The sequence below is a fragment of the Melozone crissalis genome, unplaced genomic scaffold, assembly GCF_028551555.1.
Source record: "Melozone crissalis strain CALT ecotype California unplaced genomic scaffold, PUWL_Pcris_2 ptg000019l_1, whole genome shotgun sequence".
Lineage (NCBI taxonomy): Eukaryota > Metazoa > Chordata > Aves > Passeriformes > Passerellidae > Melozone > Melozone crissalis.
The window spans coordinates 26,000,513-26,023,507 of NW_026535797.1; the positions used below are offsets into that span (position 1 = coordinate 26,000,513).

Below are 22,995 nucleotides of genomic sequence, written 5' to 3' on the forward strand. Positions count from 1 at the left end.
CTCTGGGTAGGTAAAAAAGAATTTAGTCTTAGTTTTGATTGTCCTATTTTTCTTGTCCTGTTGAAGCTATACTAGTTCTTATTTATTTATCTCATTTTACTGCTAGAAAAAGTATGTGATATAACTCTAAACTAAACTTCCTGTGCAGCTTTCTAATTATTCATGGCTACAGTACAAATTTTTTTCAGCTTTATGTAAACACAAGTTCTGAAAGTAATGAGCTGCAGTCCATTGTTTTGGCTTAGATCATCACAACTGAAATGCCAGGAAGTTATTCTGTTCTAGACGCCTTTGCTTATTTACTCTGTGTTTGTGATATCGAGAATTCACGTTAAATTCTGTATTTAGGCAAAAATGTAAAGGAACAACTGGAAGTATTGGGATTTCTAATGGCCACAGAGATGTCCTAAGCAATTCAACAATCTTGTTTGATAGAGCTCCCATATTGCAGCCTCCTCTTCAAAGAGCCTTAGTAAAGGAGTTACAGACTTCAGAGAATGCCATCAAAATAAAGCCTGGCTTGAACTATATAACTTAAACACACTTTGCTCCATAAGTGCTTTTATTAACATGTACCTTTGCAACAACCTGAAGGAGGAGCATGAATATGAAAAGTGGATTAGCAGTCAGGATTAACTCCCACCCTCAGTTTTGAAAATCTGTGAAAAAGGGGATTTTGATTGCTCTTATGCTGTTTTCCTTTCTAACATTGCCTATACTTGAATTGCTTTAACTGCATTATATATTCCAAATACATGAACTCTGAAACTTTTAATAAGTTTAAAATAATTAAAATGTCTCTTTAGATACCATTTTTACTTTCCTCTCTTAAGGCAAGTTATTGTTAATTATCATTGTAATAAGTAAGATGGGAAATGCAAATATTGATACTTCTTTCCATCATCTAACTTGAATGCAAAATGACATCATAATTTTCATTAACTTTATTTTTCATTTTCTTCAGCAAATGATTATGCATTAAGTTCTTTTATTCACCAAGAAGCCTGAATGCAACTGTGTGAGATTTTTTTTATTTAGCGAAACAGAAAAAAAATAACTGCAGAAGATCTTTCCATTTTGGAAACCAAAGGTAACCTTTTGTGCCTTTAACAACAACATTGTTTGTTAGGTTCAGTGCTTCTGGGTTTTTTTTTTTATTTTTTTCCTGCAATTTGCTAGAAATATTTGGTAAAACACCTGTGCTATAGTTGGGAACATCCCAGAGGGATCTGTCAGAGGCCAGAGCTGCCCTGCAGAGCCAAGACTCCACCTGATTCCATGGAAAGGTGAGCGGGTGCTGGAGCACAGGTGGGAACAGAAACAGAGTTGCAGGAAGGCATGAATTCACTGAAAGAGGGATGGCAAGAAGCAGAGAATCTTGACCATAATTTTGCTTTCTTAACTGGGAAGAGATCTCTGTGTTTTTGAAGAACGTGATTCTGCTGCGCTCCTGGATATAAACGTGAGATTTCTCTCGTGCAGTGCGATAAAAATGTGAACTGATTTGAAACTGTTTGTATAGTTAGTGAACAAAAGTAATTTCAGATGACATAATAATTTTCATTTAAAAGTTGACAGAATTGTAGCTGAAATGAATATAAGTGATTAAAAATAGATGAAAACCATATTTTTGTATCCCAGGTGCCGCAATAGATGGTAACTTAGAATTCTAATAATAATTCCCAAGAAATAATGTTATTGTGATTTCTTCATGTAATCTGGCATTCACATCTTTTTATCATTGCATCTGTCAAAGATGTTTTACACTGTGGAGGATTGAAAGATAAATGCCAACAAATACCCCCGTATCTTATGAAAAATTGTTAAGTGGCTAAATGTATAAATGCATTCCTGTATAAGATAAAATAAATCTTAATTCATGACAGAAAATGTCAGAGGAATCAGTTCTAAAATTCAAAGTTTCATGAACAAAAATACAACTGAAGAGCTGTAAATGGAAGATGACTGATCTCACAGCTTCCTTTTGTCTGTGTGAATACCTAAACCAGCTATCCAGTGTATAGTTTTCTCCTTTATTTCTATAATCTTTTCTAGTTTTCTATTTTCACTAAAACATGGACACACACATTTAACTAAAGTAACTTTTTTTTTCCATTTGTGTTATGCACAAACACACAACTCCTAATTCGTTCTAATCTAACTTACTGATCTAATCATGTGTTGTGTAATGATCCATCCTGTTTTGTCCAGGCACATTTATAGAAATGTATGAGATTAATGTTACTTTCCTTAAGAATGCTGTTAGTGTGAACCATCATGTTGTGGGCGCTCTGCTTCTTAGGGTGTCTTTTTTTTGGAACAGAAAGCAGAAAGGAACCACTTCAGGTTGTCTACCACTAGGAAGTATTACAGAGAAAAATGGTTTCTTACTGTAAGTTTAATCATTCTTGGTTCATAAGTTCGTTACAACTGTAAAAATCCAAAGTGCCACCCAGGTAAGGAGTTACGCAGCTGATTAGTTTAATGTGACTGAATTAGAAGACCTCAGCTCCTGAGATGGAGCAGTCAAGCAGTCCATTGCCAGAGAAAGCCAAGTCTGTGTGTGAGAGCTGCTCTGGCAGCAGTGCTCATATTCCTCCACCTGCCAGAAGAGGCACAAGTGCTGTGCTCAGGAGCTGGGCTGAGCTGCTCACCCACTTGCCACACACATCTGTGTCTGTTCTGCCTAGTCTGCCTCATGTAGGGTTAAATAAACAACTGAAGCTGTGTCCAAAACCACAGGGGCACCTTTGTAAAATAGTCAAATGTCATTTGTGTCTAGCTGTTAGTGTTTCACTTGGTGTTTTCAAGAACATTTGTTATGAGCACAACGAAGAAATAATGTTCTGTTGTCCAAAATACAGTGTATTAAGTGTCTGAGCCCTTCTCTTTGCTGCTGTGCCTTTCTGCACCTACTGCTAAATTGCAGCTTTTTAGGGAGGAGACAAGTGGTGTCTGAAAAACACTCCTGTCTGCTGGATTGCTTCCCAGTGCTGTTTGCTCAGCATGGAGCGCCGCGGATCAGGGCTGTAAAATGCTGTCAGGCCTCCTGTTGACCCGTGTTTTCATGGCAGATCGTTTAAGACAGAAGCTGAGGCAGGCAGGAAAGGTAAAATTAAAAAAAGGGGAAAGTCCAGTGCCTCTTCAAGAAAAGAAACCCCTTCAGCTGTTGGTTAGGAGGCAGCATAATCAGCTGGGAAAGGCAGCAGTGCTCCTGTGGAACACTGATTCTGTTGCTGTAGAGGAAAGGGGATTGTTTCCTGTTGTTATCCTAAAAGCCAAGTCTGGGAATGATGGTTCTCATGGCAAAAGTGAAGCCAGGAGTTTTGCTGAGGAGACAAATCAGTAAGTGCTGCAGCTGAGTCAGAAAATAAGTGTTGGTCTGGGGAAAAACATCAATAAAATCTGTGTTATGGGTCAGGGAGGAGTGAAGGTTGTTCCAGTGTGGTGAGATCTATGATGCCATGAACTGCTGCAAGCTGCTGGTTTTGCAGACGTGAGGAATGTTTTTTCTGGCTGTTCTGTGTGTGATATGAGATGTCTGAGTCAGAGTTCATGGCTTCTTACTCTGCCTAGTAAATGTACCATGGCAAAGTGTCACATTGGGATTTAATTAATTTTGCTTCTTATGCGATCAAGTGTTCCTTGTCTGTATTTTTATTGACATTTCTACTTTTGAAAATGAACGCATCTTTTTTCCCTATTTAATTTATGTGACATTATACCTTCTTTTTAATTTAGTTTGGTTAATCCAGTTTGCCCTGGTAAAACTCCTACATGTACCCTCATGTACTACTGATTTAACACAATCTAAGTGTATCCTCATTTTGGGGTGCTGAAAGTCTGCTAGAAGGATGTATGGATTTTTAACAGACACAGTTATTGTGCCATATAATTCACAGCCATAAGAGCAGCCCAGTTTTAAGGGGCAGTGTAAGATTAATCACTCCTCTCCATGTCTTCCACAGAAAATAGCTGATGTTTTGTATGTTTTGGTACATGTCACACATTGCCTGCTTCAACAACAGCAGATGATGAGGCACTGACCCCAAGCCCTTACCAAAGTAAAATGTCCAAGCTGAAGTTGAATCAGAGTTGGTTTACATACAGAAAAAAATAAAATATATAAAAAAATATAGCACTGTAGAAGTTATCTCACAGAAGATATTAGGAAACCATTCATCTGCTTATCCATCACAGGTGACTTGCAGGGTGAAAGTAAGGCTGTGGCACTTAAAGCCATTATTGCAGCATCAAGGAATAAAGCAGCATCCAGAAGAGTAACTGCAGAAAAGAAATGTGCATTTACTGTCTTGATTAAGTGAATAAATCCTGCTTATAAGTGCCATGTGCAGAGATGTGCATCTCCACAGAAAGCACAGTATGGATTTAATGGGAAGTTTTTGCTGTTGACTTTGAGGGAAGGTTTGGAAAATACTCCCTTCAACAGAGCTATGCTCACTTATTCCCTTTGAGGACCTGTCCCTATTATTTTAATTAAAAAGAAGCAGAAAAAATCTGATCATACAGAGCTTTCTCCATACCAATCTCAAAATGAATTTTTTGTGCCCAGTGTAAAAATGAATTTAGCAACCATGTCATGTAACCAGACCTTCTGCAGCACGCTCTGAAAGGCAGTGTCATGGGAAAAGCAAAGGAAGCAATTGCAACATTCACTTTTCCTTTTTATTGCCAGAACCATGCCAGAAATGTTGTTAGGGAGCAACATTTAATTAAACTGTTATCAACTTAACTTTGGGGTATTTCATAATCTCACCCTTGGCATTGTCTTTTTATTAGGAAAAGGCTTAAGTGACTATGAAATATAATGAAAGGCCGTGGGGAGGGCTTACACACCGCAAAGCTGCTAATCCATTGGAGACTTTGGTGGGAAGTGAGCATTTTTCAACAGCAATGCAGAGCTTTGAAGGTTATCAGGACCTTTTATCTGCTAGTCAGCTTTCTGTGAACTTGAAACTCTATCTGTGTGAAGTACATCTCAGCAAATACCCACTGAGCTTGAGGTGGAAAGACTAATGTATTGCTGCTTTTCCTCAAGTGTTTTAGATCCTTTCAGCTGTTTATTTGCTTTACTTAGCTGTGGGAGCCTTAGTGAGAGTCCAGGACATTGAGCACAATACGTGTTCAATGCTCCTGAGAGTTTATTGTGCCAAGTGTTAGGTGTTGTTCAGACATTGTGGGTTCGACACTGCAAATATAGAGATAGATATCTGTCTTAACCTCAAAGTAAAATAAAAGATCCAGACTGATCCAATAATAGCAGGAGTGCAATATTTTCCTCTCAGGTTTGTTGTTTTTGAGTAAGAATCTGATCTATTAGGAACAAGCACAGTGCCTGCAGTTCACTTCCATATTTTATTTCCTATCATTTATTCTTTTTATTCAGCATGGAAGTCTTAGCCATAACTGGGAAACAAGGTGTCTGAGAAAATACTGAGTGACTTTGACATTTTTACTCAGTCTCTTTTGTTAAGCCTCGCAAAGAGTAAGGAGAGCAGTTTACTTTGAAGGAAGAAATAAACCTCAGGAGCATCTGAGAAGATATAATTATTTGAAAGGAAGTTAATAGGTAATTTTTTAAAAAGTCTTTTGACTGGTTTTGGAGTTTCTGCTGCTGAACAGAGCTCCTTTGGTTTGAATCTTGCCGTTCCTAACCACACACTCGCAGTGATCACTCTGGGAGCTGCCATCTCAGTGTTTAGTTAAGCTTGCCCATGTCAGGCACTTTAATACAGCTTTAAGTGACAGCAGTATTGGGCTGTCCCCAGACTCATTTACTGCTGAATAATCATGTCATGCAAAGTCCATTACTGCCATTCTGCATCCGTGCTGCTGGGCTTGCCCATCACTAGCAGCTAACAGAGAAGCACAACATAAATTAGCCACTTAATTTAATCCAAAATGCAGCTGGAGCATTCATTAGGCTCCTTGAAAAATCTCATCTTAACTGTCAAAGCTAAATACTTCCACCAGTTGTTGCTTGTTTGCTTGTTTGGTTTTTTCTTAACAGTGAAAAGTTCTGGAGCTTTAACTGAAGTTTTACATGTTAATTTCTTGGGGAGGAGTGGTAGGCTTGTTTGCTTTACAATTTTTTTCTGAAGATGTAGTGTCCAGTGTGGTACAATAATTTACATAAATATCAATTCTGATTTTTCAACTGTTGTCACTGTGCCTTCCACAGAGCTTGAAATATTGTGATCTTTATCAACTGCATTATTGTAGGGGGATAGAATATAAGTAAAAGGTAGTATAGAAAGTAATCTTACTCCCTAAAGAGTTGCAGCTGGGTTAATTATTAAAAATTAGGAGCAGGCCTGATGTTAACAGGCCACAGCTGTTGCCAATAAGAAGCGTGTTATAAAAGAGTGGGTTGGTGGGAACTGGAGTCAGTTGGCTGCTGTGAGGACAAGGAAGAGTCGGTGCCTGGAGGAGCTGCCTACGAGAAACATCAAGGAGGTACGAAACTCTGGCAATGTGGAACCCTTGCAATGTAATGACAATAAAACTTGCACTACAACGACAACACATTATTGGTAGACTTGGTATAGATAGCACTTGCCAAGGCTTACTAAAAAGTTCCATAAACCAGAGAGTGCACATCTCTCACTGGTTACTTGGCTTGAGCCATTTCCCCACATCAGAGTACTAAAATCTGCCACTCAGTGAGTTAACAGAGAACAGTTAACCCTGGCTGTGATCTGGACACTCACTGTGTCCAGGTTGCTCCTACCTTTAGCAGCAGTGGAGTAAAATTTCAGAGAACATAATTACCTTTTGTGTGTGTTTGTTTTCTGTTTATAATCTCAAATCCTTGCTTTCTCTGTTGCATTCTCTTACACCCAGTTAGCTGTTAGAAAAAAAAACAAAATCAGTGATTTGTGTTTAGAATACCAGAACTGGGCTAATCAGATGCCACTGCTCATGCTACCAGAATGTTGTCTTAATTGAAGCTCACTGGATAATGTTTTAAGTATGACTAAATAATGACTGAATTTTGTGTGTTCATCAGCCGAGTTCCTCCTAACTCTGTTCAGGTGGAGTAGCAGCAGGGTGATGGCAATCACTGCTCTTGTGGCATTTATCTCCATTGAGGAATTAATCATGTGCCATTAATAAATTCACCTGCATGGGGAGTAAAACAAAGTCTTGGGCTTGGCAGATACAAAATCTGTTACAGGGCCAGACTTTGAGACAGAGTGAATTTTACTTCTGTTGGTACAACTGAAGTCAATTCGCTGCTTTCTTCAGTCAAATATTTTGACACAATCTGAGTTAATCAACCTGCTCTTCAGAAATATTGAAAAGGTCATACAAATTATTATTCAATTTGGAAAAGGAATTTGCATTCCAAAAAAAAAAAAAAGGAAAGAAACAGGAAGAAGATGCATCTCTTACCTGACTGCAGTAACTGGTAAGTTAAAAATAATTAGGATATGAGACAGGAAATATCTCTAAATACATGTAAAGAGTAATTTTCAGTAAAATATATGAACTTAGGTCTTACCCTCTTTTCAGTTAATATAGAAGTAGGGATTGGGAGCTCACTTGGTTTTTTTTCAATTAACAGAGAGAAAAGCTTGCTTCATCACCTAAACTTGCTCTAGTTATTGGTCATGGAGCATTGCCAGAGGAGATTTAGCTCACAGGAACAGGAGCACTTGAGAAAGACTGACGGACAGAGAGGTGTGTGTGTGTCTGTATAAAAACCTGATGATACCTTCTGCAGAAATCCTGGAGTGTCGCCCCTATTGGGTAGCTCCAGTCAGTCTTTAAGACAAGGCAATGTTTGTCCGTGTTGTGTGCATGTTATTCAGCATCTCTTCTTTGATAGCAACACTGAAGTTTACTCAAGTGGCAAACATGCCAGCAGAAGTCTTGTTGTATTTCAGCATTGTAAGAAGTGGCCAGCATGTATATGGGAAGCTCTGAGAAATCAAATCTTCTCCATTTCTTCAAACCCTTCCTTCTTATCTTTAATCATTTCATCTCTAGCTAATTCCCGAAAGTAGAGGAATGCTTATATGAGTCTCTTAATTGGTATCTAAAAATGTTTATTCTTAGGCTTTGGAAGTGTAATTAAAAAAAAAAAAAGGCAGCAAACCCAAATGTCTCTAGACAGATATTTAAACTTTGAGACTTTCTTTATCTCAGATGTCTCTGCTCCATTATTCATGGCAGAGGGCTTTATATCACTTGTACCTAGCCAGCCACAAACTTGTTCTGTCAATTTCAACCCATTTAATATGAAAGATTTATTAACAAGATCTGAATTTTCTTTAACCATGGTGGAAGCTTTGGGGAAAAATCCTACCATGTGTATGCAATTGCAGCACGTAGACCACACGAGCTTGAACAAGATAGTTGAGGTAGCAGTAGGATTCATAAGGATTTACACAGACTTTCTAAACTCCCTGATGGGAGGATGACTTCACTGTTCTATTTCCTTTCCCAGGCACTCTGGAAGAGTTACCTGGTACTGAGCCCAACACCAAGCTAGAAAGTGTAAAAGGGTAAGGTTTGATCCTGGGTAAATTTTGATATTGCATCGGGAGAGTGTTCCACCTATCTTTGTGCTATTGGGTGTTAGTTGTAAAGTTTTGGAAATTATTTTTCAGATATTCTTTTAGAAGCATTTCCAGAGTTCCTTTTCTGCTTCTGGGTTGTGGCTATTCTCTGCCTGGTAGGAAAAGGATGGCAACCTTCACTGCAGTTTTTTTAGCTTTTATTCACTGAATAAAACTGAAGGACTCTTTTGAAAAATCCTTCTATTTTTCTCAACTATTTAAAGCAATTTTTTTTTTCTGTGAGAAGGACGTCAGTGAGAAGAATCAGCCAGTAACTCCTCTCTATGCTGCTCACAGAACTTTTGGAGTAAATTGTTCTCAGTTTCGTAAAATTATTCTACTAAAAATAATTGGGATTCCTTTCAACAGTTTGGCCATGGTTACCATAAATAGGTCTGGGTATCTTTTTTTAGGCGTTCATACTGGTCTTTATTAAAAAATGTGATAAATCTTATGATAAGCTACAAATGTACTGCAAGAGTTACCCCTAAATTATTTCCTAAAGCACTACCTTATGGTTTTCAATCCGCTGAAGCAAAAATACACACTTTAACACAGTCACTTACTGAAGGTCAACATCCCATAAATGCCCTCAATGACTGGATGAATTTGGCGAAATCCACGGCATTTGATGAAGATGTCAGTCATGGTTGTCTCTGTAAATTCAACTAGTACAGGTCAGAAATCATTGCAGCACATAGTTGAGCTCATAAAGTTGTTCAAATTTAGGCTGATTTCTGGAGTATGATGCTGTTTTTGTCAGAAGGTTAAAACCAAAAAAGTTTAGGGGAGGAACGACTTAGTACATAATTCCATTGTGAGACAGATAACAATAAAACGTGGAGCAGGAAACAGGTGAGCATAAAAACACCATGTATTCAGAGAGCATCCTGGACAGCATTTCTGATTTAGATTTCTATTCCAAAATGTCTGGTTAGAGGATTCAAAAGCCTCTGCCTGGGAAACATCTCCTTCAGGCAAATAGTGCAGTTGCATTTGTGAAAATTCTCTTAGTGAGCTGAAATCTCTTTGTTTCCCAATAGGTATGATCCATGAAGGCTTTGCCTGTAGGAACACATAAGTGGGAGTTGATTCTCTTGTCTGTATTTCATAAGATCAAATTCTGCATTATTGGAACATTTGGTGTTGCTTGTGCCAGTCAAGAATACCTGGGAATTGATTTTTGGTTCAATAAGAGCCATTTGAGACAAAATATAAGAGGACACCTCACACCTGAATGACAGTTCTTGTGTTTCTACTCTGATACGACTCTTTCATTTTCTTGCATATTGCAAAGTATACCAGAATCAGTCCCACTATTTCTAGCAATTCTTGATTTGCTTTGTGCAAGACCTCTCACAGCTGGACTTCACAGATTAATCCATAAAAAAAATACTTCTTAAATGTTTACAATTCAAACATGAGTGTAAACAAGGTGGAAATACCCAGTAAGATTTAATAAAAGCTGCAAGTGAGAAGAATTGGGAGTTGAGGAATGTTAGTCTGGAAGGTTCTTGAATGCGGTTCCCATGCTATTAACATAGTATAAATACGTATTTATACATATTTCTGATACATATCACATATAAAACAAAACTGGTGTAGAGGAAAATAGATCTAAGCTGAATGTCTCATTCATTGCTAGCAACTGAATAATCTGTAAATCCTTTACTTAGGAACATTTTATTAAGTTCATTTATCTTAGTTCACAGCTACCATTTTTGCATATCATCTCTGCATTCTCTGACAATATTGTTAAAAGTGAAATTGATGGTAGCAATATGAAGGCAACTCAAAGAATCATGTTGTTTTCTGATTGTTTCTTAGAGTTGATGTAAGATGTATACCCCTAAGATGATGAGTAGAAAGGGGTCATCTGAAGAAATCTCCTCTCTAGTCCTGCTCAGAGAGAGAAAACAGATAGGAGCTGTCAAAGAGGATTTATGAAGAGCAGTGTGGAATTGCAATAGGTTTTCTTTGGCTTTTGGAACACCTGACAACAAAGGAAAACTTCAAAGACAGTTAAGATGCGCAGAGATTTTACCTAAATGCTTTCTTGATAATTTCGCAAACTGGATTTTTCCTGTATTGATGACATAACTATCTAAAACTGCTGGAAAACATGAAGGTAATTCCTTTTACAATGAGTAACTTCAGATGTAGGGGAGAGAGCAATGCCTTGGAGCCAGAGGCATCATGCTGGCCAGCAGGGAGGGCTTTTTGTGTGCGGTTTCAGTTGCAACCATAAAGACATCTCCATGAACTCTCACACTTTGTCCACGGCCCTGGGAGTGGAAGCAGCACGTTCTGAGTCTGTTCTTTGGTGTTCTTCCCCCTTTGCTGTCAGGGCAGTGCAGCAGCTGCTGCCTCCTGCCTCGTCACCTGCCCGCCCTCGGTCTCTCAGTGCTACCCCAGCTCCTCAAAACATGTCTCACCAGGCAGGAGAGAAAACTGGGTCACGGGCAGGCCCAAGTAGGCCAAGTTATTGCTATTCAGCCGCTTTTGTTTGAGTTGCTCTCCTCAGCCTCTTCAAGTCTGCTTATTCTTTTCATTAAGCTGTACTCAGAGCCGTGGTGTTTCAGCAGTGTTTGTTCAAGGCTCAGGACCTCTAGCTATGAGCTGTCCATCATGACTGCCACAGACAGTAATGTGAGTATTTTTAAAAGATGTGAAGCTGAGGGATGCAGAAAGGGCTGTTGTGTAAAGAATGAGTCAGAAAACACTTGGCCATTACTGCTTGGCAGAGTGACCTTTGTGCTAAAACGTTGTGATGAACCAGAGGTAGTGCTTGCTTCTGGCACGGTATTTCCATTTGCAGTTTTTTAGATAAAAATCGTGACAATTTTACACAGCACATCAGAAGCTGACCTGTGCTGTTGGAATCACTATTGTGTATGACACCTTCTGGCTTGTAAGGCCCACCCAAGCAGTCTATGGAGAAATGTTTATTGCTGGTGCCACCAGACAGGCTTTTGTTGAAAAGGTTTGACATTGGTGTCATCTGTCCTTCAGCTTGCCATAGTGTGACTGTGTAAAGCTGCTCCCTTTCATGCAGTCAGGAAATAACTCAGGAGCTCCACAGTCAACTGGTTGAGTGCCAAAACCCTCCAGCTGATTGTCCTGCTTTGCTCTGCTCTGTGTGATTTGTGCAGGTTTGGGCACCACAGTATGAAAGAGACATAAAACTGTTGGAGAGTGTCCAAGGAGGCCATGAGGATGGGGAAGGGCCTTGAGAGAAGGAATCCTGTGTGTGTGAGGAGAGGCTGAGGTGCCTTGGTCAGTTCAGCCTGGAGAGGAGGAGGCTGAGGGGAGGCCTCAGTGCAGTCACAGCTTCCTCCTGAAGGGCAGAGGAGGGGCAGGCACTGATCTCTGCTCTGTGTGACACTGACAGGAGCCAAGGGAGCAGCCTGGAGATGTGCCAGGGGAGGTTTATGTTAGATATTGGGAAAAGGTTCTTCTCCCAGAGGGGATTGGGCAGTGGAACAGGCTCCCCAGGGCAGTGGTCACAACTTCAGGGCTGACAGAGCTCAAGAAGCGTTTGGACAATGCCCTTGGGCACACAGTGCGACTCTTGGGGCTGTTCTGTGCAGGGCCAGGATTGGACTCAATGATCCTTGTGGGTCCTTTGCAGCTCAGGATGTTCTGTGATTCCAGGAATGGACACAGCATGGGCTCACTGGGCAGCCTGGCCCACCACCCAGCTGTCCTCATGGAGGTCCTTCCTCACACACAGTGGGACACTTGTCTCAATTATTGTCTTGTTTTTTCGTTCTGCCCTGCACTGCTGGCTCCATCTTCTCAATAACCTCCTCAGGGTCAGAGATATTTTGGTATTTATTTTATTTTTTAAGTCACTTTTAGCTTTAAAGTCATTATGTGTGTCATTCTGAAAATACTTTTCCTGTGTTTAATTTCTTATTATTCTGTAGATTATAAGACATTTTGTTACACTATGGTTTTGTATAACCATGCATTGTTTACAAGTGGCAAGTTTATGGATTTGTTCTGCCAATTGAACTGTGCTTCACTCTTGAAAAAAAATCAGCCTGTGTAAGGGATTTTGAAACTTAAAACGCTATTAGTAAAAAATGGGTATTTTTAGAAAAGGAGAGAGTGGCCAAAGTTTGTTCTCCTGAAGGACAGTACATTTACACAGCTTGTATATACACCTGCTTGCCTTTAAACATGTGTTTGTATCCCTCTGAGCTGCAATTTGCATGTCTTTAAAATCCACCTAAATATATTAATACAAAGAGATTGGACTATATATTGGGGTTTGTATATATCAGCTGGGAGGCCAGCAAGAGGAGGAGTGCAGGAATGAGTAATTATTGTGCTCTCAAGCACTGTAAGAACTTTGTTCTAACTGGGAACACAATTAGGGTGTGTTATTGATGTCATGCAATATGGCAGGTGCTAAAGATTGAAATGCCCTCCTTCAGTGTTCTGAAGCACAGGGCTGTGGAGAGGCTCACAGACAGCAAACACCCAGACAAGCTGGCATTTGAGCAGCTCGGCTCTGGCAGCTGCTGCCAGCCTGCTGCCAGTGCCAAGCTCATGAAGCAGATCCCCGCACGTGGGTGAGAGCTGGGAGCGCCCTGCTAGACGTTCTGGGGGCCGGGGCTCCACTCTGCCTCAGCCCCGCTGCCTGCATTGCAGCTCTGAGCACCTGCCCTGCTCACTGTGTTATAGAGCTGGTGTTATCCCTCTCGCTGGCAAAGACTGCAGGGTAAAGGAACAGTGGAGCTGCTTACGGTCACCATATTCACTTCTCCCTCTGATCGTTTGTCCAGCCTAGACCTGAGTGCTGTAGTCATTGTGGTGAGCAAATGTGCCCTTTCTGTGCTGGGGACCTGAGTGGAGGGGAGGTTTTGGGACGAGGGGAGGGACAGAGCACAGCAAGCCAGGTCTCTGTGTCACAGTTCCAGTGGCTCGTGGAGTAGGCAGGCAAAATCAGCAGAACAAGAGATGTGCACAAAGGCATCCGGCCCTTCAGTCCTGCACAGAGCTGGGAGCTGTGAGTGGAGGTGGCTGCAAGGGGAGCACGGGCTGGCACTCCTCTCTGTGTGAAGGACACTCTGTCAGTCTCTCTCCTTTTGTCACAGCCGTCCCTCAGTGCTGGCTTGTGGGAAGGCAAGGCTTGGAACAAAAAGAAGGCAGTGCCTAAACACACAGTCCTGTGCCTGCAGAGTCTCGTTCAGAAACTGTAGTACTTGAGTGGGAACACAGTGTCCCCTGTCACATCTTTGTGCATCTGACTAAGCCCTTGTCCTTGCCCTCTGAGTCCTCACCCTCCAGAGCCCTCCAGGCAGAACATCACTTTTCTGTTTAAGTGTATGAAAAGCAAAATACGTTTCAAGTTATTAACAATGATTTTCTGTGGTTTTCCTGCCACTGCTCTCACCACATTTCTATTAAAAAAAAAAAAAATAGATCCATAAACACACCCTGGTTAAAAGAGTAGCAGTCAAAAGAAATGGCACTTAATTATGATATTGCTTGACTTGCTGCAAGCTCCTGACAATGTAGCCGTCAACAGTAACTGTCAAATACAATTTGGCAGCTCTGAGGTTAGCTTGAGATTTGAGTAGAATGTTCAACACCAGCAATCGAGCAAGATATTGGGAGAAATTCCAGTGGCAGGGCTTTGTTGATAGGAGCAATGCAAGCTCTGAGATCAAAAAAACATCAGCTGGGAAATTAGGATGTTGTTATATTGTGTGCTAGTGATGCTTAGGATCTTAGGAATAACAACCTTCATCAGCTAAGGAATTACTAAAGCAGAATAACAGAATGCTATTGCTTTATAAAGCCATAATAATTTTATGGAATAAACTTCTCTGTTTAAACTTTATGGAGTTACATATAAAATGATTATGTCACTTCTCCAGGGCCTATTGCACCTAATGGTCTTTGGATTGATTCCTGTGTATAAGTGTACATCCTAAAGGAACCTTGGCAAACTCTACATGCAGGAAGTTTGTATGTAAATATCCTTCCCTCTGGTTCCTCCAGTTGCCAGCACACAGTATGGCTGGACAAGGGCCTCAGGAAAGCTGGAAAGCTCAGCTCAGCATGGATTTTGCAGAAAAGGAAGATCACAGTGCAAGAAGAATAAAGGCAGAATGGAAGTTTCACTTTGGAAGATTTCTCATACTGATGGTGGGGGAAAAATACATTAGCAAAGACACTTTAAAAGTGCAGAACTGTGTGTGGTTCTAAGATTTAGAATGAAAAATAAGGACAAGAAGGGAAGGTAACAGACCCAGAGAAGATGTTGAGAAGTGCCAAAAAGCAGCCAAAAATTAAGATAGGAAAAAGGAGTGAGTCACCATTCTGGAGCAGGATACTACACCATTTCCCACACACACTTCAGGCTGTCATACAGAGCTGTGGAGCTCACACATTCTATCAGAGAGTCAGCAAGGGAACCAGCTGGAGGCAATCCTGTGCTGTGATGGTTCTGCTTCAGCAGGAGGTTGGACCAGGTGACCCCAGCAGTGATCCCTTCCAGCCTCACCAATTCATGAATTATACTGTGGGAAATATATATATTCTGTGGGAAATCTGTGGTTTGAAGGGTCTCTAGGACCTAGCAAATAATTGATATCCTGCAATAATGGATGTGGAGACCTAAGCACTGGGAAAAAATTTTGCCAAAACAAAATCCTTCTGGAAAAAATGTTATTTAGTTAAAAAACAAATCACCATACAGTTGTAATATTTTTCAATCTTTAAAGCTTTTGCTCTTTATGCTTTGAAGCTTTTTGCATCCTTAAGAGGTGTAGTAGAAGTTGGAGATGCTTAGAGGTGTGGTTTTCAGTAAGCAAAAGTGACATAAAGACTTGATGGCAGACCAAGTAGATGAAGTCTCAGATGTTAACTTGGAGGTGTCAGGACCTTGCACTCAGGTGAGTTTAACTGTAATTTCAGTACTGTTGTGCACTACTTAGCCACAACTGCAACATCAGGGTGTTCCCAACATAACCCTCATGCTTTGGAATCCAAAATCCAGCACTGTACCAGCTAGCAGGAAGAACACTAACTCTGTCCCAGCCAAAACCAGTAGCTGTTAGTTTTAGCCATTGGTTCAGTACTGGGGCACAAGCAGGCAAGGGTGACATAAAGAGGCTTTGCACAGCTAAATGTGCAGAGCACTGAAAAGGTTTAAAAACCCTCCTGCTGTTCCACTGGAATCTCCTTTAGTGTGTTTTTGTAGTTGGTTTCTTTGGTGTTACTGCACTGCCATTCCTTTCCTGGTGGCTGCATGGGTCACTGCTGCTGGTGCTGGCCATGGTGGGCTCTCCCTGCTCCCCTCATTCACTGTGCACGAGAAGCACTCACACAGCACTGACATCAGGCTCTCTCTTGAGCAAAAGCACACACAGACAGGGGATAATGGGTTCCAAAGTTTCTTCCCCCTGGAAGAATAAGGGGGGAAATTGCCCTGCTTCATTGTGCTGTAAAGTTTTGGCTGTTCACATTCACTGGTGTCTAATTCCTCTTGCTGTCCTCAGTCTCTGTTTCATTTTCATGTTTGTTAGAAGGGCAGAGCTTTGTGTGTTCAGAAACCAGTAGCTGCTAGGCTGCTTGGGGAGCTAAATGCTGGTGGCTCATGGAGTTAGAACTGAGCTGGTATGTTTGGCTTAGTGATGAGTGTCATTTTTGGCCTGTGCTGAACCATAGATGACAAAAAACCAGAGGTGCTCTGTGGGGTGCCAGCCCTCTCCATTTTAGACATGATGTGGTGATTTGGGGAGAAGGGAAAGTGTTTCTGTGAAAAGACCTGCTGCTTCCCTGCTTTTTCTGCTGTCATTGCTTTTCTGTGCTGCAGCTCAATTGCTGGGGTACCCCAGCATTCAGGGCCATGTGCAGTCCTTGCTGCCCAGGAGGACCTTGCACAAATCTTTAGCTTTATATCTCAGATCTGCAATGTGATTAGGGCAAGAGTTCATCTTGTTCAGGTGTAGCTGTTTGCCCCATAATTTCACATCCTATTACTGTGATACCGTTTCTTCAGTACCCTGATGCATTTTAGTGGAAATGTCCTCAACAGTGGGCTAATGTAAAATAGAAATCAAATGTTTCAGATTGTTTAGGGGTTTTTTTCTCTCCACCAGCTATCAAGTTTCTCTCCTGTGGGGCTTCTGCTCCTTAGGGGGCTGTTTCTTAGCTGCTTATCCCTTTCACACATCAGCAAAAGTGCAGGCAGCCATCAGGCAGGAAGATTACTGCCAGAGGATCACAGTCTTAGACAGCTTTACCCTTTTATCATAAGTTTTTTCCAGTGAGCTCATTGTCTAAAATATCACCAGAGATTTTTGGCTGTCAGCCTCTATTACCCAGATAAATTTTTTCCCTTATATCCACACTGAAAATTAAGTTTGGGGAGGAAGAAGGAATGGCCTTCATATTTATCTTTCTCTTATACGTAGAGAGCTCAAGTTAAAACATGTATATTCAGATTGTATCAAAAATTAATAGGCTAAAAAGGAAAGGTTCATATGTAATTCTAATTCTTATTAGTATATAATAGAAACATATTACAGGTTGACATACTGGGTGTATTTTTGCAACAGTAGAAAGTCTTGGAGAAACTTAGAATTGCTGTAATAAATTCTAAAACTGAATCGTTCAGCGAGGAAAATTAGCGCTCACACACTGAGAACTGATGAGATTTAGGGAGTGAATTTGGTTAGTGACTGACCTTATCCATCTTGGAAATAAAAGGAAAATAGATAAAGTTTGTAATAGAATTGGTTTGTCTTACTTGTAAATTGTCAATACAAAAGAATTTGTCACAAGATTTTTTCTTGGAAGGAAAAGGTTACCTCTCATCCCTTAGCTTCCTATGGGGCTGTTTCAAACCTAAAATTTAATTAATATCTTGCAGTGAATGTACTTAGATATGGCTTTGAGAGTTTGTTAGATTTGAGTTCTGGAGGTAGCTGGCACAAATCCCAAGTTCCCTGCAGATAAACAGAAAAGATAGTTTCTTAGGATACCCAAGTTAAAATTAATTTACCTTCAGAATTAAGATCTTGCTGTTTAAAAGTGCTAATCAAATTTTCACTTTATAACAAGTAGTACCTACTAACGATATTGGCACCTTCACTCCTGCTGTAGGCGTAGACAACACAAGAACCTGTGTAAAGTTATACATTTGTTTTTTTGATTGTTTGGGGGTTTTTGCAGGTAACTCTTCACCATTCAGTTAATTTTATTTGAGGGTATCTGTTCCATTACATTTGATTGAGATTTCACCTTTTACTCACCAACCTAACACTGAGAGCTCAGCCTCAGAGTTACAGCACATACCTTTGCATCCCTTTTCATGATGAGTGATAACACCGAATTCATTGCCTCATTTCTAATCTTGTGCAAAACCAGTGCCAGTGTAGTATTAATGGTGTAGAATCAAGCACTCAAAATAAGTCAGTCAGACCTGTTGAACAGTCTTTCTTTCATTTCTTTTCTGTCTTCCATGCATGCAGGGAATGATCTCACCAGTGTTAAATGCCAATAGTCAAACAATGTAAATATCATGCAGTTGTAATATATAATGGGCTGCATCTGTTTCGCTTTGCATTCATTAATCCTTGTGCTGTGGACATTCCACTAGTAGAAGAAAATTATTTTGTTCATCTTTATTACAATCAGAATTATCTAACTGTTCTTCCCAAGAAAGAATCAGTGTGAAAACTGTGAAATGTTTTATGAACTTCTGCCAGCAGAAGTCAGCTTGCTTTGTTTCCAGTCTGAGATGGGAATCTGTGCAATTAACCTTGACTCTGTCCTCTCTGTAAATGATAGCAGATAAAAACTTCTGCTTCTGGTTTGGGAACCTAAGAGTCTTTAATCCCTTTTAAAAGGGAAATTCTACCCAGACAGACGAAAGTCTTAAAGCAGAAAACTCCATGTCTTTTAAAAGTATCTGAGACTTAGAAAAAAACATGATATTTTATGTGAAGTAATCCAGATGCACTTAAAGATGTTGAAACAGAGTTGTCTGGGGTGGATTTATCTATATCATGTATTTGCAGAAGCTTCTTTAGAGGTTAATATGTTTATATTGCATTTTGTCATGTTAATCTCTGCAATGGAAGAGGCAATATCCTTGTGGTTACAGAAAGAACAAGGGTCTTGACTTACTCAAGGTCAAAGAAGAAATTTGTGAACTGTGCCTTGTAGCATCTCAGCCGTTCCTCTCTGCCTTAGCACAAGCCACAGCATATGGCAGAGAATCTGTGCAGTAGGCTTTTGCAAGTGCAAGAACAGAGAAAACTCTTGGGAGAGTGGAATGTCTGATGCTGAGGCAATCACAGATTTTGTGGAACATGCAGGCTTTTTTTATTCTCTTCACGAATTAAATTTAGAATGCCGTATATAGTTCAGTACTTCTCACACATAAATCTACCTATATTGAGAAACATACTTTAACTACTCTGTTTTATCTTATGGGAATCTGTATTTTATTGAAAATCTTGATATTGTGGATGAGGTTTCCATGCAGTCCTCCTCCATTGTTGTGTGTGGCACTTTGAGGCTGCTGGACACCAAAGAGGGTTTAAGTGACAAACGAGACTTTAGAGGTTCACTTCAGAAGTGAGGGTCTGGCTCTGCAGGATATTCCAATACCATCTGGAATTGAGGTGTGGCAGGAAAGCCATGGGCAGGGCGTGGAGGGAAATGCAAAAAGTGTGGCAGTGAGGTCACAGCAGAGATCACAGCGCCCAATTCTCTGCCTCTGCACGGCTCAGCTTTTGCATGGGGACCAAAAAAAACCCCAAAGCCTTGCCTGTAATCTATTGCTGCCCTGTAATCTATTGAGGAAAAGCTGGCTCTGTGCATGGAAAGCTACTGGATTTCATGTGTTCCAATGACAAGATGAAGTGTTTCCCATATTTGTGTGTAGTGTGTTGTTACCTGCAGTAGTGCAGAGGGTTCTTTTAGGAGAAGGGAGTGGGGAAGGTAAGGGGATGCTGAGTGCTTTTAGGGTTTGTGCTTTTTGGGCTGGGAGTTAAAATTTCAGCATAAAAATTACTCTATACCTTTATTCATTTTCATGGGGGGCTTTTCTTCACAAAGCAAAGGTTAAGTAATGCATTTGTATGGTAAATGTTGTAATTTCTCAGTTGGCTTGGTTTGAATAGTCAGTAATTATTCTCTGTGATGCTTGTGACCATATTGAGATTTTATTCAAAAGCCATTGGAATAAGCACAAGGGGGAAAGTTACTATTTTTGTTTTGTTATTGTTTTGTATAGGCCACATGCACAATGCTGTTCTTCATATTTAAAATCCCTTTCAAAGATATTTCAACTCAAAACACACAATGGAACCAGAGGATCCAGTGATTATGGCTGGTAATGATACTGTGGATTTAGGTGCTGACAAAGCCTAGCATAATCTGTTTTAATTAACTAATTTTTTTCCTCAGTAATATGGTTATAATCATACTCAAGGACCTTGTACCAGTATTCTTCCTTTTATAATAAAGTCAAAAAGAAGAGACCACTTTCAGCTTATGTACAATTAAAAAACATATCCTTTAGAAATGATTGTTATGAGAAAAATGTGTCCACCCTACACTTTTTAATCCTCTAAAGACATGCATGTATGCTTCAGTGGGTCTTTGCATATGCATAAAATAAACAGGATACAGACTGTAAGTTTTAAAGAGCAAGAGAATTAAAAAACTCAAACCCCCAGTACCTGGAATATAACATGTACTTTTTTTTCATAATGTATGTGAAATTTAACTGTGCTGTGAGCAATGGGTCACTAGTAGTCATTTTGTGTTTCATAATAGCAGCAAATGAGTGAGATAAGCTTAGAAAACTTTGTAGCAGGTTGGAAAATAAGAAACAATCAATAGCATAATTGAGAATGGGCTCCACGTGTAACAGGGCACAGTGCACGGGGACTTTTCTTTGGGAGCTCAGCCTTGCAACAGGCACCGTGCTCCTTGTGAGTTTGTCTTGTCTTTATGTTCTGAGAAGACCTTTCTTTCCGTAATTTTTATTAAACAAAATCTGCATCTAAACAGTTGACTACGTTACTTTTCAGCACTGTGGTTGTATTTCTCTCAGTAGAGGTTGTGTATTTTTTGTAATTTGAATGCTTGGTGAAATTCACATTCTGTAGTCTTAATCCTCCAGTGGATTATCCAGGAATATCCATGGCAGTTTATATTCTGGTTTTTAGCAGAAATATTTTCTTGGCTGCTCATTAAATGAGGAATCCTCTCCCGAGAGTATTTGTTTCAACAGACTGTAATTGAGGTGATGTACTTCACAAGGAATATATGAATATATGTGAATAAAGAGAGACTTATCATTTCAGTCACACTCTGGTTTACCTTGGGAAGTTAGTTTCAGTATGTAAATAAGTGTATGCACCAGCTGATGCAAATCCTTGAGTGAAGGAGAAGGAATTTGCAGTTCTTCTCTTTTCTACACTTTGGATTTCTCCAGGTTTCTGTTCTGTGAGGGCCCAAGTGCTTTGCAGTGCTTGAATCCCCAGATTCAAGCCATTTTTGATACTACTTGAGGATCTCAGCTGTGCTACCTGTACTTAGCACAATAGTGAGGTTAGATCAAGGCAACCATGAGGAGATCTTGTAGTTTGCTGAGAAGGACAAGATTGCATTGCTGTTAGTAAGAAGGCGAATTTTTAATAAAGCCAATGCAGAAGATTAGAGAATGGAAAAATGCCAAACTGATTATATTTAAAGATGTTAGAGAGAAAAAATGCTGAAATCCAATACACAAATAAATATTTACAGGATGTAAAAGATGAACAAAGGTGTCTAGAGAAATGGAGTACAGGTAATCAATAAGTACTTCTTTAAATATGCACTGTACAAAGTAAACAAAAAGGAAAGAAAATATTGATCAACATGTGTGGAAAGCTGGTGACAGGGATTAATCTGACTGCACAAAAGACTCAAATCTTCACATAGTTGTTTTAGCAAGATAATATTGTCTGTTCTCTGAATTGCTTTTATCTTGGTAAGGCTTATTCTGAAGCATCTTTAACAAGGCAGTGATAGCTATTCAGGACTGACAAAAGAACATAGCTGCATTAAACAAACAATTTCTCAAAAAGAAATAGCAAGAGAAAAAATAAAGTATTTAATGAGGACTTCAGTTGAAAGAAAATCAAAATTAAGCCTAGTGTACACATTACTTAAATCAATTTATTTTTGTGAACAGATTTTTAAATTGTTATGTATAGGGAATGTTTGAGTGAAACTGCAATTCATAACTATGTTTGGTTTAGTTGGGGCCTAGGCAGTAGGCGCTGACATCAGTATTCAAGCAGAACAGGTTAACAATTGCTGAAATGAAGAGGTTTTGAATGAGTTTGTGTGGTTACATCAATGTAAGAATTCAAATTTGTTAGATTTGTGTATTGCTGTGGAAATTGAAGTTGGGTAACTGTGTTTGCACAATTGCTTTTAACAGCAAACAAATAAATAAAACAAAACAAAAGACATTAAACCCCAAACGTTTAGTTCAGTGCCAGTGAGGATTTACTGTCCAGATCCAGATTTGGTACTTCCAGTGAGGAATGGGCCTAAAGCTGTACTGGAATCACATTTAGTGCAATATGAACAGGATTTCCTTTTGAATTACAGTTTCTTCAGTTATTTTTTAGACAGGTGAAAAATCTATTTGCTTCTTTTAATTTTTTAAGATAGTGTTTTAGAAATGCAATTTTTAGAATTTCTTATTTAAATGATGGGGAAATGTCAGCAGAAGCTGAGGATATTTTCTATCTTAGATCACTGTGGTGTTATTTGAAAGAGCAAGTAGACAAGTAATTAAAAAATCAAGATTTGATACTGTAATTTTCTTTTTAATAGCTTACAAAATAATAACTGGGTCTTACAAGAGACAGATGCTTGTGTTTAAGATTCCAAATGTTGAATAACAGCACTATGATATTCATTCTTGAAAAATTGTTAATTAGTACTGATTAGGGTACTGCACATAGTCTTTAGTGATTTGCCTGGATTTACCTTGGTGTCTTCATACAATGTTTGTTATGAACCTGAGAGTTTCAAACTTGGAGCTGCTGCAACCTACTTGGCATGTGTGCCTGGTGTTCCCATGTTTGGGGGTGCCTGCACTGAGAGCTCCAGCCTCGGCAGGAAATGTGGGTTTGTCAGCACACAGGGCTTGGGCTGTGCTCTGGTAATCCCACGCGCCGCCTTTCCACCTGGAATTTGTGGATGAAAATACTGCCTTGTACGTTGCATGTTTGGAAAAAGTGATCTTTAAAAACAGCAATCTGTTTGGTGCGTTCACATTTTGAGCTAGAAAAGTGGTTGGAAGAATAAACATAAAATATAAGTCTTAAGGAGCTGTTGAATTGAATGTGGGAATCTCCAGTTGCTTATCAGC

At 39.7% G+C, this 22,995-nt stretch overlaps 1 protein-coding gene across 2 annotated transcripts in view; it reads left to right on the top strand.

Annotated features, from left to right (window-relative positions):
- The window catches only part of NRG3 (neuregulin 3), a 455,224-nt gene that overhangs the window by 405,965 nt on the left and 26,264 nt on the right, over positions 1-22,995 (top strand). The window lies entirely within an intron of this gene.